Source organism: Coregonus clupeaformis, chromosome 12, assembly GCF_020615455.1.
Source record: "Coregonus clupeaformis isolate EN_2021a chromosome 12, ASM2061545v1, whole genome shotgun sequence".
Taxonomy (NCBI): domain Eukaryota; kingdom Metazoa; phylum Chordata; class Actinopteri; order Salmoniformes; family Salmonidae; genus Coregonus; species Coregonus clupeaformis.
This window is the reverse complement of record NC_059203.1, coordinates 33,396,690-33,413,892: the sequence shown is the minus strand read 5'-3', so window position 1 is coordinate 33,413,892 and position 17,203 is coordinate 33,396,690. Positions and strand designations below refer to the sequence as shown.

The window sequence follows — 17,203 nt, the reverse complement described above, 5'->3', positions numbered from 1 at the left end:
CGGGCCGTACCGGTCTGTGAAGGCGCACTGGCGGCACAGTGCGTAAAGCATGCGTATAGCCTGGTGCCTGCACGGTCACACGCTCCTCAAAGCGAGTGCGGGGAGTTGGCTCTGCTAAACCTGGCTCCGCCAGCCTCTGCTCTAAGGCCCGAGCTCTCTGCTGCTGGAGGGTTAACTCCTCTCTCAGCTCCTCCTGTTGCCTGGCCTGCTCCTCTCTCCGTGCATCCACTGACTCCTCCCTGTGGGCCTCCTGCAGCACCTCCCTCTGAAGGGAGAGCTCCTGCTCCCTCTTCTCTATCAGCCTCCGTAAGGTGGTGGTCTCCTCTCTCAGAGTGCTGAGCTGAAGGTCTTTCAGGGCCTCCTGCTGCTTCGCCCACCACCCCGTGTGCCCCCCCCAAAAATGTATTGGGGCTGCCTCTCGGGCTTCCTTAGCGGTCGGCACCATCGGCGTCGCTGTTGATTCTCCCTCGCTGTCTCCGTCTGCTCCCAAGGAAGGCGATCCATACCTGCCTGGATCTCTTCCCAAGTCCAGGATCCCTTACCGTCCAAAATATCCTCCCATGTCCATGTTGTCTGCTCTTCCTGTACACGCTGCTTTCGGTGGGATCTTCTGTCACGTTCGTCGTGTAAACGATTGGACCAAGGTGCAGCGTGGTATGCGTGCATAATCGTTTATTATATTAAACACCAACAAAACAACAAAAGCAACGTAACGTGAAGTTCAAAAGGCTAAACATCCAACAAGCCAAACTGAAACAAGATCCCACAACATAGGTGTGCAAAATGGCTACCTAAGTATGATCCCCAATCAGAGACAATGATCGACAGCTGCCTCTGATTGGGAACCACACCCGGCCAACATAGACATAGATAACATAGATCTACACGTAGAATTTCACACCCTGACCAAACCAACTAGAGATCTCTATGTCAGGGCGTGACACCTCCTCTCTTTCATGTTGCCGAAACGGTCAATGACTGTCATACAGTACACACTTTTTGTTGTCCTAGGCTACCTGGCTAAAATGCTTGCTCACTACCCTACCTTCCTTTCATGGGCAACGATGAGCCAGCTAGTTAAAATTAGCCTACTCTATCTAGCTACAAATTGAACTTCCATCCTCCCAGGCCAGGGTCAGAATGTATGAATTTATGGTTGGATCAGATTCGCCATTATAATCATTGGCCAGTAAGGAGAATCAAGTAAAACCACAAGTCCAAATCCCTATATCCATCCATGGCTAATTTAGGAAAGGGACAATTTTAGCTAGCTAGCTAGCCACCAGAGGACAACAACACAATGAGATACAATAATTCAATTTTTTTCTGTCAATAACATTTGGCTTTTAATGTGATGTGATTGGTCTGAAGCCAAATCCAAACTGGCTTCCCTTGACACTTATTTTGGGGTGTTCCAGGACCATTTACCGTTGAGCTCACTCAGTGTAGCACAACGCTGATTGGCTATTATTATTAAAGATGTTCTTTAGATAGGGATGCCAAATGATCGCTGGCTTCTTTTGCATTCAATGCTTCGGGCAGCAACAATATCACACTCTTTTTGACCAGACAGCATCAGATAGATGGGCTACACATACAGATATGCACTGTTTCACTTGCTCTGATGCTTTCTCTGGTGACATACATTCAGCCTCATGCAAATTTGAGGAAAATTATGAAACACAGAGAGACGAAAGATACATCATTTTATATATGTAAAAATATATATTGCTAAAAAAAATTGGGAAGCCCGGCTACCATGAATACATGCCACTGCTCCAATACTAGCCCAAAAGCTAATATTTAGAAGGAAAAAAATTGTTAACCCGTTTGCAATTCCTTTAGCTTTGCTTGTTAGATTGCTGGCTAGCTACAGAGGTTGCCTGGCTAGTAAGCTACAGCCATCAAGTTGTTGTGTTATTATCATATTTTGCCCAGACCCGCGCCAGGATAAAGTGACTATGGGGCAGTTGAAATCAGTGAGGGGGCACAATTTTGGGGGGTTCTTGCGTTGGAAATATACAGAATTCTGCTTATATCAAGCTATACCACAATAAACAAAGTTCAAATGCAGAGACTCCGAGACCATTGATTGAGTGCTTTTGAAGTGACAGGTTGACGCAAAATCTGTAGCCTATCTCCGCTGCGATGTATCAGCACAATGCACAGCGCCCTACACACTAAAGCAAGACAGTTTTGGTAATAAATATAGGCTACAAGATAGGTGAATTATCCTATTACAAACAGCTTTTGTGAATGCAGCCGTACACACAGTTGTCTTACCAAAATAATGCTAACTAAATGCTGAAAATAGTAGCCTAGTCATTCATGCATGCAAACAAAAATACTGAATAACAGTTTGGTTTAGAATACAGACAACTGCAAATGCGAACAAATTAATTTAAACAGAACAAAACAGAAGTAACCAAGTAGGCCTAGTAAACAAAATATCAGATCGATAAAGGCATGACACTATCTATATTTAGGCTAGTTACATTAATAGTAAACAAAAGCAGTAAACAAAAGGCGACTGGAGATCCAAATAACCAAAACACAGCCTACAGCCTACTACAGTGAGATGCAGCCAAGCACAGCTGTCTTGCTAAATAAATAGGCCTATAGGCCTGCTTCAAAACAGGGAACATTTTGCCGCTCATGAGTTCAGCAACACGTTGTGATATGGCACAGTATACTTCTGTGGATAACATTTGACCCACATATTCAATTAAGCAATGCCAGCCTACCAATACTTACAGTTCCATTTACAACCACGAAAACCAATAAGCTACCAAGAAAACCATAATATAATTGATCAATTTCTATGATGAAACATACTGCTACTATCATGTTTCAGGAGAAGACCCAGATGCAGACAGTGTCGAAGTAACACAAGTTTATTACAAAAACAGGGGGCAGGCAAACGACAGGTCAAGGGCAGGCATAGGTCAGTAATCCAGATCAGAGTCCAAAAGGTGCAGAACGGCAGGCAGTCTCAGGGCAGGCAGAGGTCAATAATCCAGGGTTGTGTGACAAGGTACAGAACGGCAGTCAGACTCAGGGTCAGGGCAGGCAGAATGGTCAAAACTGGGAAAACAGGAATTTGAGAAAGACAGGAGCAAGGGGAAAAACGCTGGTAGGCTTGACAAAATAAAATGAACTGTAAACAGACAAACAGTGAACACAGGTATAAATACACTGGAGATAATGGGGAATATGGGCGACACCTGGAGGGGGGTGGAGACAATCACAAAGACAGGTGAAACAGATCAGGGTGTGACAGCTCCAGTATGTAGCTATACCCAGGGGCGTCATTTGGGTTCTTGCATTGGAATGATTGAATTCTGCTTATATCACGCTATACTATACCACAATAAACATAAATGTTCAAATGCCGAGACCATTGAGTGCTTTTGACCAAGAAGTGACAGGTTGGCGCAAAATCTCTGCTGTGGTCTATCAGCACCATCAACAGCGCCCTACACATTAAAGCAAGGCTGTTGAAAACCTAAGCTGGCTAAGGAAGTGATTTTGCCATTCCATACCCTAGGTTTTTGCTGAAATGATGCCACTGGCTATACCACCAATATTTTGATTTTAAAAAACAATCAGATAGATTGTTTCTTATCTTTTCAGAAGAGTTGCAGCCTCCTTGATGCTGAGTAATCGATCATTCCATTCTCCCCAAAATCTTCTTGTAAGATCCCCCTCGACTGCCAGTTGGATTAGTTGAGCTTTCCTCAGGTGTAGCATGCTTCTTCTGTGCTAACTGAACACGTTTGTTTAGTGGAAAATGAGTTCTCGCATGTAGCTGTGGACGCCCCAAAAGTCAACCAATGTTTTAGTGCAGTAAGCACGGTCGGCATAGCAGAGAGGCCCAGAGAATCATTGCAGGATATCAAGTGGGGTCCATTTGTCCTCATTGGAGCCAGAGTGGTCGATTTTAGTCTGCAAAAAGGCCTTGTCTGCGTTAGCATTTGACCCAACACAGACCTTTTGACATGGGAAACAAAATGCTGCATCTGCAGTAACTGAGAATTCCAGCCACGCTCGACCTATGAACCAGTTGCTATTAAATTAATGTTTTTGGACAGAAAACCTGGGCTGGCTGCAAGATCGTCAGGAACAGTCGGAGGTGGAGGGGGCTGTGGAGCCATTATCTTGGCGGCGCTTGTGGAAGAGGGGGGGGCGGTAGGCTCTGCACGCAGCACTAGCTCTGGGGCGGCAGGTAGCCTAGTGGTTAGCGAGTTGGGCCAGTAACTGAAAGGTTGCTGGTTCTAATCCCAGAGCTGACAAGGCTATGTTGATGTGCCCTTGAGCAAGGCACTTAACCCTAGTTGCTCTGGATAAGAGCGTCTGATAAATGACTCAAATGTTGCTGTTGCTTGGCCACGGTGGTTTGATACTGCTCATCGCTCTCGTTTAGTTACTTTGGCTAAGCCAATTTCTGATATCCATCATGGCAGAGGCAGATTAGTTGGTTAAAGCTAGTTAAATAGGCTAAGGCACTAATGCTTTTTGCAGCTAGCTAAGAAACTAACTAAATGCTGTAGTGGTGGGGCGTGAGGCAGAGTTGAGTGAAGCAGCTTCAGCTGTAAACTTGACCCTGCCCTTATAAATCAAAATCAAATATTACAGGCGGAGGCGTATCACGTCACTTAGCCTACCACAAATGAGAAGCGTTTTTTCCCACTTTTTATGGAAACCCAAAGGAGTCATACCTAACCGCCCCAGTGGCTTTCCAAAGCCCCCTTACACACATGGTGGCGTGCTCTGTCTATTGTGCTGAAACAGCGCAGCGGAGATACTGAATCTGCGGCAACCTGTTACTCAATCATTTGAACTTTTTTGCTATTTTTATATAGGGACATGAAGCTAAAACTGGGGCACAAGTTTCACAAGAATAGGCTAAATCTGGAGCCGGGCCAGATTTAGCCTATTCCACCATTTGCAGAATGCATACTGGCGGGAAAAGGAATCCAGACACAATGTGGAGATGGTGGACACATTTAACTGTAAGTGTAGATGCATGATGTGTTCGGAATACCATGATCAGAATGCAAAAACTGCATAACTGTCAAATCTAGACATGGATCTCTGTCAAGTCCAGACATGGATCTCTGTCAAGTCTAGACATGGATCTCTGTCAAGTCTAGACATGGATCTCTGTGAAATCCGTTTCGAGGGGTTGTCCCGTGGCACACATAAGATAAAAAGAAAACTATATTTGTCAAACAAACAAACCTCTTAGGCAAGGTTGTACAGGTCGGCTATGGAGCTAAGACTGTCCCCAACTCTACAAATGTCCTATTACCCAAACACGCCTCAGTCCAATAGCCCGTAACCTTTTAACTCCATGTCATGGTTAATAACTATACTTTTCAAGATTGAAAAAAACTAAATCGGATTTCAATGGTCGAATTTGCATTGGCCCTTTTTGTAAATGGCTTTGTTGAACTAGGAAGACTACTCTTCAGTCAGAATCGTTCCCCGTGTGCGGACGTTGTTGGTTGAAATACACTGCTCCAAAAAATTAAGGGAACACTAAAATAACACATCCTAGATCTGAATGAATGAAATAATCTTATTAAATACTTATTTCTTTACATAGTTGAATGTGCTGACAACAAAATCACACAAAAATGATCAATGGAAATCAAATGTATCAACCCATGGAGGTCTGGATTTGGAGTCACCCTCAAAATTAAAGTGGAAAACCACACTACAGGCTGATCCAACTTTGATGTAATGTCCTTAAAACAAGTCAAAATGAGGCTCAGTAGTGTGTGTAGCCTCCATGTGCCTGTATGACCTCCCTACAATGCCTGGGCATGCTCCTGATGAGGTGGCGGATGGTCTCCTGAGGGATCTCCTCCCAGACCTGGACTAAAGCATCCGCCAACTCCTGGACAGTCTGTGGTGCAATGTGGCGTTGGTGGATGGAGCGAGACATGATGTCCCAGATGTGCTCAATTGGATTCAGGTCTGGGGAACGGGCGGGCCAGTCCATAGCATCAATGCCTTCCTCTTGCAGGAACTGCTGACACACTCCAGCCACATGAGGTCTAGCATTGTCTTGCATTAGGAGGAACCCAGGGCCAACCGCACCAGCATATGGTCTCACAAGGGGTCTGAGGATCTCATCTCGGTACCTAATGGCAGTCAGGCTACCTCTGGCGAGCACATGTTGGGCTGTGCGGCCCCCCAAAGAAATGCCACCCCACACCATGACTTACCCACCGCCAAACCGGTCATGTTGGAGGATGTTGCAGGCAGCAGAACGTTCTCCACGGCGTCTCCAGACTCTGTCACGTCTGTCACATGTGCTCAGTGTGAACCTGCTTTCATCTGTGAAGAGCACAGGGCGCCAGTGGCGAATTTGCCAATCTTGGTCTTCTCTGGCAAATGCCAAACGTCCTGCACGGTGTTGGGCTGTAAGCCCAACCCCCACCTGTGGATGTTGGGCCCTCATACCACCCTCATGGAGTCTGTTTCTGACCGTTTGAGCAGACACATGCACATTTGTGGCCTGCTGGAGGTCATTTTGCAGGGCTCTGGCAGTGCTCCTCCTGCTCCTCCTTGCACAAAGGCGGAGGTAGCAGTCCTGCTGCTGGGTTGTTGCCCTCCTACGGCCTCCTCCACGTCTCCTGATGTACTGGCCTGTCTCCTGGTAGCACCTCCATGCTCTGGACACTACGCTGACAGACACAGCAAACCTTCTTGCCACAGCTCGCATTGATATGCCATCCTGGATGAGCTGCACTACCTGAGCCACTTGTGTGGGTTGTAGACTCCGTCTAATGCTACCACTAGAGTGAAAGCACCGCCAGCATTCAAAAGTGACCAAAACATCAGCCAGGAAGCATAGGAACTGAGAAGTGGTCTGTGGTCACCACCTGCAAAACCAGTCCTTTATTGGGGGTGTCTTGCTAATTGCCTATAATTTCCACCTGTTGTCTATTCCATTTGCACAGCAGCATGTGCATTTTATTGTCAATCAGTGTTGCTTCTTAAGTGGACAGTTTGATTTCACAGAAGTGTGATTGACTTGGAGTTACATTGTGTTGTTTAAGTGTTCCCTTTATTTTTTTGAGCAGTGTATATCGTATTTGGCAACATTTAGCACTAAAAGCCAATTTATGCTTGAACAGAAAATGTGGTCGGAGGCTCCGTATGGAGGGTTTGACGAAATTGCAGAGCCTCCGGAGGCATGCAGAGGCCAAATGAAACTCAGTACCGCATCGCAGTGCGCCTCCCAAATTCTGTAATAATGCAGAGGGTTCCGTATAGCTCTGCATTGACATGATTGGTTGACGGTAGGTGGTGGCGGGAGGTATGAACACAAACTCACTTCCTTGACAACTTCCTTCACAACAGCTCTGCCAAGCACAAGAAGTATGAATGCCCTGACTTCTGCAGAGGCCATATCACCGTAAATGCTGCACGGCCAATGCAGAGGTTGGATTGACCATGAAGAGCCTTTTAGGCTGTGTTTCCCAAACTCAGTCCTAGGGCCCCCTGGGTGCACGTTTTGGGTTTTGCCCTAGCACTACACAGCTGATTCAAATAACGAACTCATCATCAAGCTTTGATTATTTGAATCAGCTGTGTAGTGCTAAGGTAAAAACCAAAACATGCACCCCTTGGGGTCCCCAGGAATGAGTTTGGGAAAAGTTGCACTAAGGCCAAGAGTGAAATCAATATAACTATTGTTGGAACTCAAACAAGTGAACAAAGGAGGATTTTGTTTTTAAAAATGGGAGGGGGGATACATAAAAATGTACCCAGGCTAGGCTACTTCTTGTGGCCACTCAATCAGGTTAATGCATTTTTCCCTTCAAACAAATGTATCAAATGCATAATGACATATTTCAATATGAATATGCGGTAAATTAGAGATGCAATTAGTGAAATTGATACAGGTAGGACTTATGGTTGAATAATGGGCCCCATTATATTTTAATATTCTTCCGGACCTCTGGGAAAATCTGACCAGGCAACCCCTAATTTAGATTTACTCCCAAGTGGTTTCCACCTTTTACCCATGATTCCAAATTCCCTTTAGTGCTTTTTGTTACCATAGCTGCAGTATTATAGGCTGAAGATTATAAATTGACAGGGTGCATTGAATAGTGCATACAGGAGAGGCATAAAACAAATAAAGGACCATACGATTATGATCAACTTGCTCATGAGATGTGTTGGCCTATATCGAAACTCAATACTCTACATGCGAAATCAAGTCGTCGTTTCTGTTGTTGTATTAACACTCATTGTTTTAATCATTGCCGTCAAGCAACATCAGGAAATCACCTCATGCACTCTGACGTGAGGTGGTCATCAGCGCTAAACCATTCTGAATGGGAATCCTAATTGTTAATCATTACTCTAAAGGCCTATCAGTCAAATAAACAAACATCCATTAAACCCTGTTAATTCCATCAACCTGATTGATTATATGTTTCTGAACATTTAGATTCGATTGGAGGCGGTCATTTTGCTCACTGTTCATCTCGCCAAACTATTCTTCTTCTTCTTCTTCTTCTTCTTCTTCTTCTTCTTCTTCTTCTTCTTCTTCTTCTTCTTCTTCCAATGACTAAAACTGACTATCCTACCGATCCTTGACTTTGGCGATGTCATTTACAAAATAGCCTCCAACACTCTACTCAGCAAATTGGATGTAGTCTATCACAGTGCCATCCGTTTTGTCACCAAAGCCCCATATACTACCCACCACTGTGACCTGTACGCTCTTGTTGGCTGGTCCTCACTACATATTCGTCGCCATACCCACTGGCTCCAGGCCTTCTACAAATCACTGCTAGGCAAATCCCTGCTCATTGGTCACCATAGCAACACCCACCCGTAGTAGGCGCTCCAGCAGGCATATCTCACTGGTCATCCCCAAAGCCAACACCTCCTTTGGCCGCCATTCCTTACAGTTTTACCTGGTTAAATAAAGGTGAAATTTAAAAAATGAGGTTTACAGTGAGGGAAAAAATTATTTGATCCCCTGCTGATTTTGTACATTTGCCCACTGACAAAGACTTGATTAGTCTATCATTTTAATGGTAGGTTTATTTGAACAGTGAGAGACAGAATAACAACAAAAAAATCCAGAAAAACGCATGTCAAAAATGTTATAAATTGATTTGAATTTTAATGAGGGAAATAAGTATTTGACCCCTCCGCAAAACATGACTTAGTACTTCGTGGCAAAACCCTTGTTGGCAATCACAGAGGTCAGACGTTTCTCGTCTTCTAAATGACGTAAATGTAATGTTTGCACACATCTCAGGAGGGATTTTGTCCCACTCCTCTTTGCAGATCTTCTCCAAGTCATTAAAGTTTCGAGGCTGACGTTTGGCAACTCAAACCTTCAGCTCCCTCCACATATGTTCTATGGGATTAAGGTCTGGAGACTGGCTAGGCCACTCCAGGACCTTAATGTGCTTCTTCTTGAGCCACTCCTTTGTTGCCTTGGCCGTGTGTTTTGGGTCATTGTCATGCTGGAATACCCATCCACGACCCATTTTCAATGCCCTGGCTGAGGGAAGGAGGTTATTACGCAAGGTTTGACGGTACATGGCCCCGTCCATCGTCCCTTTGATGCGGTGAAGTTGTCCTGTCCCCTTAGCAGAAAAACACCCCCAAAGCATAATGTTTCCACCTCCATGTTTGACGGTGGGAATGGTGTTCTTGGGATCATAGGCAGCATTCCTCCTCCTCCAAACACGGCGAGTTGAGTTGATGCCAAAGAGCTCCATTTTGGTCTCATCTGACCACAACACTTTCCCCAGTTCTCCTCTGAATCATTCAGATGTTCATGGGCAAACTTCAGACGAGCCTGTATATGTGCTTTCTTGAGCAGGGGGACCTTGCAGGCGCTGCAGGATTTCAGTCCTTCACGGCGTAGTGTGTTACCAATTGTTTTCTTGGTGACTATGGTCCCAGCTGCCTTGAGATCATTGAAAAGATCCTCCCGTGTAGTTCTGGGCTGATTTCTCACCGTTCTCATGATCATTGCAACTCCACGAGGTGAGATCTTGCATGGAGCCCCAGGCCGAGAGAGATTGACAGTTATTTTGTGTTTCTTCCATTTGTGAATAATCGCACCAACTGTTGTCACCTTCTCACCAAGCTGCTTGGCGATGGTCTTGTAGCCCATTCCAGCCTTGTGTAGGTCTACAATCTTGTCCCTGACATCCTTGGAGAGCTCTTTGGTCTTGGCCATGGTGGAGAGTTTGGAATCTGATTGATTGATTGCTTCTGTGGACAGGTGTCTTTTATACAGGTAACAAACTGAGATTAGGAGCACTCCCTTTAAGATTGTGCTCCTAATCTCAGCTCGTTACCTGTATAAAAGACACCTGGGAGCCAGAAATCTTTCTGATTAAGAGGGGGTCAAATAGTTATTTCCCTCATTAAAATGCAAATCAATTTCTAACATTTTTGACATGCATTTTTCTGAATTGTTTGGTTGTTATTCTGTCTCTCACTGTTCAAACAAACCTACCATTACAATTATAGACTGATCATTTCTTTGTCAGTGGGCAAACGTACAAATACTTTTTTCCCTCACTGTAACCGCGTTTGGCATCCAATTTGTTGCATTACCGCCACCTACTAGACTGGAGTTCAACTCCCTTATCTTTACTTGAAAAATAAAATAAACCAAAGCAAATAAATATCCTACCATCTAACACTACACTCACACCTTCAACACTACAACTAATAATTAACCCCACCCTTCTCCACTGTTTAAATACACTCACTCCTACCTCATGCCCTCAACCTGAAATGATGGGACATCACCACTTAAAACCATTACTCGTGGAGTTGAACTTTCTTAAATTTGCAATTTGCATTCCATCCCAGACGAGCTAAACCACTTCTATGCTCGCTTCGACACAAGCAATATTGAAGCATGCATGAGAGCACCAGCTGTTCCGGATGACTATGTGATCACGCTCTCCATAGCCGATGTGAGTAAGACTTTTAAGCAGGTCAACATTCACAAGGCCGCAGGGCCAGATGGATTACCAGGACGTGTACTCCGAGCATGTGCTGACCAACTGGCAAGTGTCGTCACTGACATTTTCAACATGTCCCTGACTGAGTCTGTAATACCAACATGTTTCAAGCAGACCACCATAGTCCCCGTGCCCAAGGACACTAAGATAACCTGCCTAAATGACTACCGACCCATAGCACTGACGTCTGTAGCCATGAAGTGCTTTGAAAGGCTGGTCATGGCTTACATCAACATCATTATCCCAGAAACCCTAGACCCACTCCAATTTGCATACCGCCCCAACAGATCCACAGATGATGCAATCTCTATTGCACTCCACACTGCCCTTTCCCACCTGGACAAGAGGAACACCTACGTGAGAATGCTATTCATTGACTACAGCTCATCATTCAACACCATAGTGCCCTCAAAGCTCATCACTAAGCTAAGGATCCTGGGACTAAACACCTCCCTCTGCAACTGGATCCTGGACTTCCTGACGGGCCGCCCCCAGGTGGTAAGGGTAGGTAACAACACATCTGCCACACTGATCCCCAACACAAGGGCCCCTCAGGGGTGCGTGCTCAGTCCCCTCATGTACTCCCTGTTCACCCATGACTGCATGGCCAGGCACGACTCCAACACCATCATTAAGTTTGCCGACGACACAACAGTGGTAGGCCTGATCACCGACAACGATGAGACAGCCTATAGGAAGGAGGTCAGAGACCTGGCCGTGTGGTGCCAGGATAACAACCTCTCCCTCAACGTGACCAAGACAAAGGAGATGATTGTGGACTACAGGAAAAAAAAGAGGACTGAGCACGCCCCCATTCTCATCGACGGGGCTGTAGTGGAACAGGTTGAGAGCTTCAAGCACATCACCAACGAACTATCATGGTCCAAACACACCAAGACAGTCGTGAAGAGGGCACGACAAAGCCTATTCCCCCTCAGGAGACTGAAAAGATTTGGCATGGGTCCTCAGATCCTCAAAAAATTATACAGCTGCACCATCGAGAGCATCCTGACTGGTTGCATCACCGCCTGGTATGGCAACTGCTTGGCCTCCAACCGCAAGGCACTATAGTGGGTAGTGCGTATGGCCCAGTACATCACTGGGGCCAAGCTTCCTGCCATCCAGGACCACTATACCAGGCGGTGTCAGAGGAAGGCCCTAAAAATTGTCAAAGACTCCAGCCACCCTAGTCATAGACTGTTCTCTCTGCTACAGCACGGCAAGCGGTACCGGAGTGCCAAGTCTAGGTCCAAAAGACTTCTCAACAGCTTATACCCCCAAGCCATAAGACTCCTGAACAGCTAATCATGGCTACCCAGACTATTTGCACTGCCCCCCACCCCCACCCCCCACCCCATCTTTTTACGCTGCTGCTACTCTGTTAATTATTTATGCATAGTCACTTTAACTCTACCCACATGTACATATTACTTCAACTATCTCAACTAGCCGGTGCCCCGCACATTGACTCTGCACCGGTACCCCCTGTATATATAGCCTCCCTACTGTTATTTTATTTTACTTCTGCTCTTTTTTTCTCAACACTTTTTTTGTTCTTTTATTTTACTTTTTTACTAAAAAATAAATGCACTGTTGGTTAAGGGCTGTAAGTAAGCATTTCACTGTAATGTCTGCACCTGTTGTATTCGGCGCATGTGGCCAATAACATTTGATTTGATTTGCAGTACAATTAATAACCACTGCTATAAACGCTAAAAACCCAATCTTACTGAAACATATATCACTTGCTTGCCTATCCCACTGTACTGGTACATATCTCCTACTCTCACCCCCCAACTTCTTCTCTACTCTTACCCTGGAAACCTCAACCTGCTTCTCTCGCACTGGACATGTCTGATCCCCAGCCCCATGGCCACCCCTACAATTAGCACATACCACCACTTTCCCCACTGCTTCACACTCCTTTGTCTCATGCCCTTCTGCACACTTCTCACACCTTGGAATCTCTCTCCTACATACTGCTGCCACATGCCCATAAGTTTGACACCTGTAACATCGTAATGTACTCGGCACATAATCTCGCACTGGATAACTTATATATCCTAACTTCACTTTATCAGGCAAAGACTCAACTTCAAAACTCAAAAGAACAGACAATGACTCTTCTGTTTCCCCACCCTGTTTACGTCGCACCAAACGACGAGCATCACACACACCGGGAATCTTCTCCTTCAGTTGATCCACTTTTACATTTACTGCTACCCCAGTAATCACTCCTCTCAATGGTGCCCTTTTCTTAAGAGCGAAACAATTCACAATTCTTTCCCCCATTTGTTTAACTCTGAGCGCCTTCTCCCTCTGCCCAACAGAAACACAAACAATTATCACTAGACCACTTCTGGTTACCCTCACCGATTCCACTATACCCAACGCTTTTTTCACCCATCTTGAAACCACAAATGGATCAGCCAAAAGGCAAGGATCCACTTTTTCCACAAACTTCACTCCTACTACCACAGACTCATCTTTATCCTGACCCTCTGCGCAAGCCTATGGCTCCGAGCACTTCACCACACCTAACACCTCCGATACTTCACCTTCTTCCATTTCTACTCCTGTCTTCAGCTCACTTTGCTTACATTTCCTACCACTCTTCTTTAACAAACCTTCTCCCTTTTTCCCGCCATTTTTTACAGACTCAAACTCACAGTCTTCCTCCATCTCTCTCTTAGACCTCCTCTGCCTCTCTTTTTCCCTCCATTCCTCCTCATTCATCCAAGTATACTTATCCTTATGATAATACTGCATTTCTCCTGACCAATATATGTTTCTTGCCTTCTCAAAGGACTCAATTTTCCCCCTCCTTTCCCTTCCGGCGTCTATTCTATCCTCGGCCTCAAAGTCCACAATGACCTCTTCATTGCTCTCCTCTTCTCATCCGCTGTCCTTCTCTTCTGAATCACCATCGTCTTCCGATCCCTCATCCTAGCTGTTATCCTTACTATCAGCTGGATTTTCTCCCATTCCAACTGCTCATCTTTTCGCTGAAGAAGCCATGCTGCCAAAACAGTTATCAAGCTTACGGGGCTGCCTACCCTCCCTTGGTATACGACTCATTCCATATCTCTCTCCACTTCCCACTAAGGGTGTAACGATTCGTTTTAACAACGATTCGATTTGTATCACGATTCGTGGTTGTCGATACGATTCAAGGACGATATTGGTTCATTTAGAACGATACGATCCGAAACGATTCAGTGACTTGAAATCGATTCAGTAACCTTTTAGCCAAACATTCAACCAGTGTGACTGAAATAAATACCTGGATACTGGACAGTGCAGGTGAAGTTTCCTAGATTCCTGTTTCTTGTAAGGACCGCAATGGTGGCTTGATAATTTCTCGCTCGTCGGCTTCTCCTCTGTCGTCCGCCATGCTATGTTTTGTTGTCTTTGCGCCTTTGCGCTGCTGCTGGCGCGGGGCAATGACGTCACGGATAGGCAGACTGAATCGAGTAATGTTTAAAGCCTTTATCATTAAAAGTGCTAAGAAAAAACATTCATATAAAGTCTGACGTGCTTAAATCCAATGGGTTATTTCCTAGTATCGATACAATCGATTTATTACATTTTAAAACGATGTTAGATTGATATATGTTGTCCAAAAGGCCAACTCGCCGAGCACAGATCGATGTAGTTGGATCATAGGAATATAAATCGATACATCGATGTAGTAGATGGATCGTTACACCCCTACTTCCCACCAATTCTTCTTTCTGACCTCGGATTCACGTCCTCCTTGGTGAGTTTCTGATTTCCCCAAACTATTATGGAGCGCGTGCGCATACATGGTGGGGTTCCAACTTCTCTTTCATCATTGTTTGCCAACAATATTAAACCAATAATTAGGGCTATATAGATTGAAATATCCATTGGCTCGACGGAGTCGAGTGTTTTCGATTCTAGGCCAACAATAGTTGTATATTACAAACCACGTTTCCATCCACCATTTTTATGCGAGTAACGTCATACCGTATAACAAATACAAATCTGGACAGCTGTGATTGAAACAGGAAGTTTCGGTGCAATTTTATAAATGCAGACAGATAATTTGTTCTTTTGACATGGTGGGTTATTTTTGTGTCTGTAAAATGTATTACAATGATTATTGATATAATAACCATCATATCAAAGTAAACTTGGAGTCACGCGATGATATGGTGTGTGGTCCTCCCACTACGACTCGGAAAACCATGCAGTTTATTAGGCTACAGATTAAATACATTCTGTTGAACTTCACTGGGTGGTGAAAGTGCACAGTGATCTTGATGCTCCTTTCCAATAAATATCGAAGCTCTTATTCTGGTGACATGATAATCAATGCTTGTCTGCAGTTGGACAAAAAAATATTATCTATTTTATCCATTATAATCACATCATGTAGACTAGCCTACCCGAACTGTATCTGCTAACTGTTGGCTAGAGCGCATGTGCCAAGACCAGAGTAGGCACATTTGCTATTTAACGCAACAGTTTGTGTGACGAAACTATTGGTAGATTTGAAAATGCGATGAAAACACATTGAACTTTAGATGTTTATTCAGTAAGCCTACATGAAAACTTAGGCGGAAAAGTAAATTTTTTGTCAGTTTGGTGGAAACACACCACTGGTGGGAAAATGCGCATATTTTCTTTATGCAGATTTTAAAATATTCACATTAAAATCTGTCCTGAATTGGATGGAAACCTACCTACAGACCAATATTATGCAGTTAAGGTGTCTTGCTCAAGTGTATCTTATTGCAGCAGTTTAAACAAGGGATTAATTCTATAACCATCTTGCATGTTTAGGCCTATACATTTTCAGGTAGTCTATATATCTTCCCAGGGAGATTATAATCATTGATCCCACAACTGTTAGACAACATATAGCTTATCTTGATGCCACTAACAAACCCTCAGACGCACCAAGAGGCCTCTTATAACCAGAGGCACGCACGCACCCGCTCCACCATTGGTATTCTGAAGGGACGCTGGATGCGTTTGGACACAGCAGGGGGTAAGCTGCTTTACAAGCCAGAGAAGGTGAGTAGGACTACTTGTTTTGTTCAGGTTTGAAAAATGGAGAACGTTGTAGAATCTCATTCCAACAATTCATTTTATTTAGTTTTTCTAGCTTTTGATCATCTTTACACCGTTTTTAGGTTTGCAGAATAATCATGGCCTGTTGTGTGTTACACAACATCGCTATGAAGCGTGGTCTTCCACTTCAGCCACCACACCAGGATGTGCGTCCTGACCAAATTGCTGGGACCAGACAACCGACTTGGCGTGGAAGTCAGACAACAAATAATTTCTCGTTTTTGATTTGTTTTGTCCTTTAAATACCACGAATTAAACACATGAAATGACACAGTTTTCAGTGCGTGTTCTTTATATTTTGTGTTTATGTCTGAGTGTTTCTGATATTGTGGCAAGAGTAGAAGCGATTTCACAGAGACTTTGTGCAATCCGCTCCTGGTTATCCAAGACCGCATCGGAGATGACACATGCAGTTGGACGGGACCTGGGGGCACGTACAGAGGCAGTCCTACTGCAGGAAGGCCGAATGGTGTCAGGTTCCTCTTCACAGAAGGGTTGCCTGGATTGGAGATCTGGAAATAACAAAAACGATACTGAAAGTAAAACAGTCACAGTGCACGGATTTCTTTTTTTGTTATGTTTCAGTTTATTCAATATAGGCCTACTGCAAAAGCAATAGGATTTCAAACTGAATAAACTAGGAATTCAGGTGAGGACTCAGTCACATAGGCCCACATTTGGTTTGACAAACTGGTGTAAAATTCCTTTCCAATGGTTTCACCGTTGCTTTCAGTTAAATTATGGCATGAATTTGTATAAATTCAGAAAGACTTGCTTACCGTCTGATTCACTGGTGGGAGATGGCCTTGGAGGATATGAAGCTGTTGTTATAGGGCCCTGGTCAGTGTCCAGTTGCTCCGCTGATGGCATACCTGAGAGTGCCGTCTCACCAATAATGGCCCCGATGCGCTGGTCAATCTCAGATAACTCAGGGCCTGCATGCCCCCCTCCAGTGGTCAGCATATGTCTCTTATGTTTGGCAATGGATTTTTTGGTCTCTGATTTTAAGTCAAACCATTTATTTTTTACATCTTCAATTGAGCGACGTTGTCCAGAAACTGAGTTCACGGACT

At 44.6% G+C, this 17,203-nt stretch overlaps 1 long non-coding RNA gene across 1 annotated transcript; it reads left to right on the top strand.

Moving 5' to 3' along the window:
• The first annotated feature begins 14,749 nt into the window (after nucleotides 1-14,749).
• LOC121578632 lies at nucleotides 14,750-16,389 on the top strand. The gene is made up of 3 exons (XR_006002798.1): nucleotides 14,750-14,790; nucleotides 15,951-16,073; nucleotides 16,193-16,389. It is a non-coding gene; the product is annotated as an uncharacterized LOC121578632 (long non-coding RNA).
• Nucleotides 16,390-17,203: the final 814 nt, after the last annotated feature.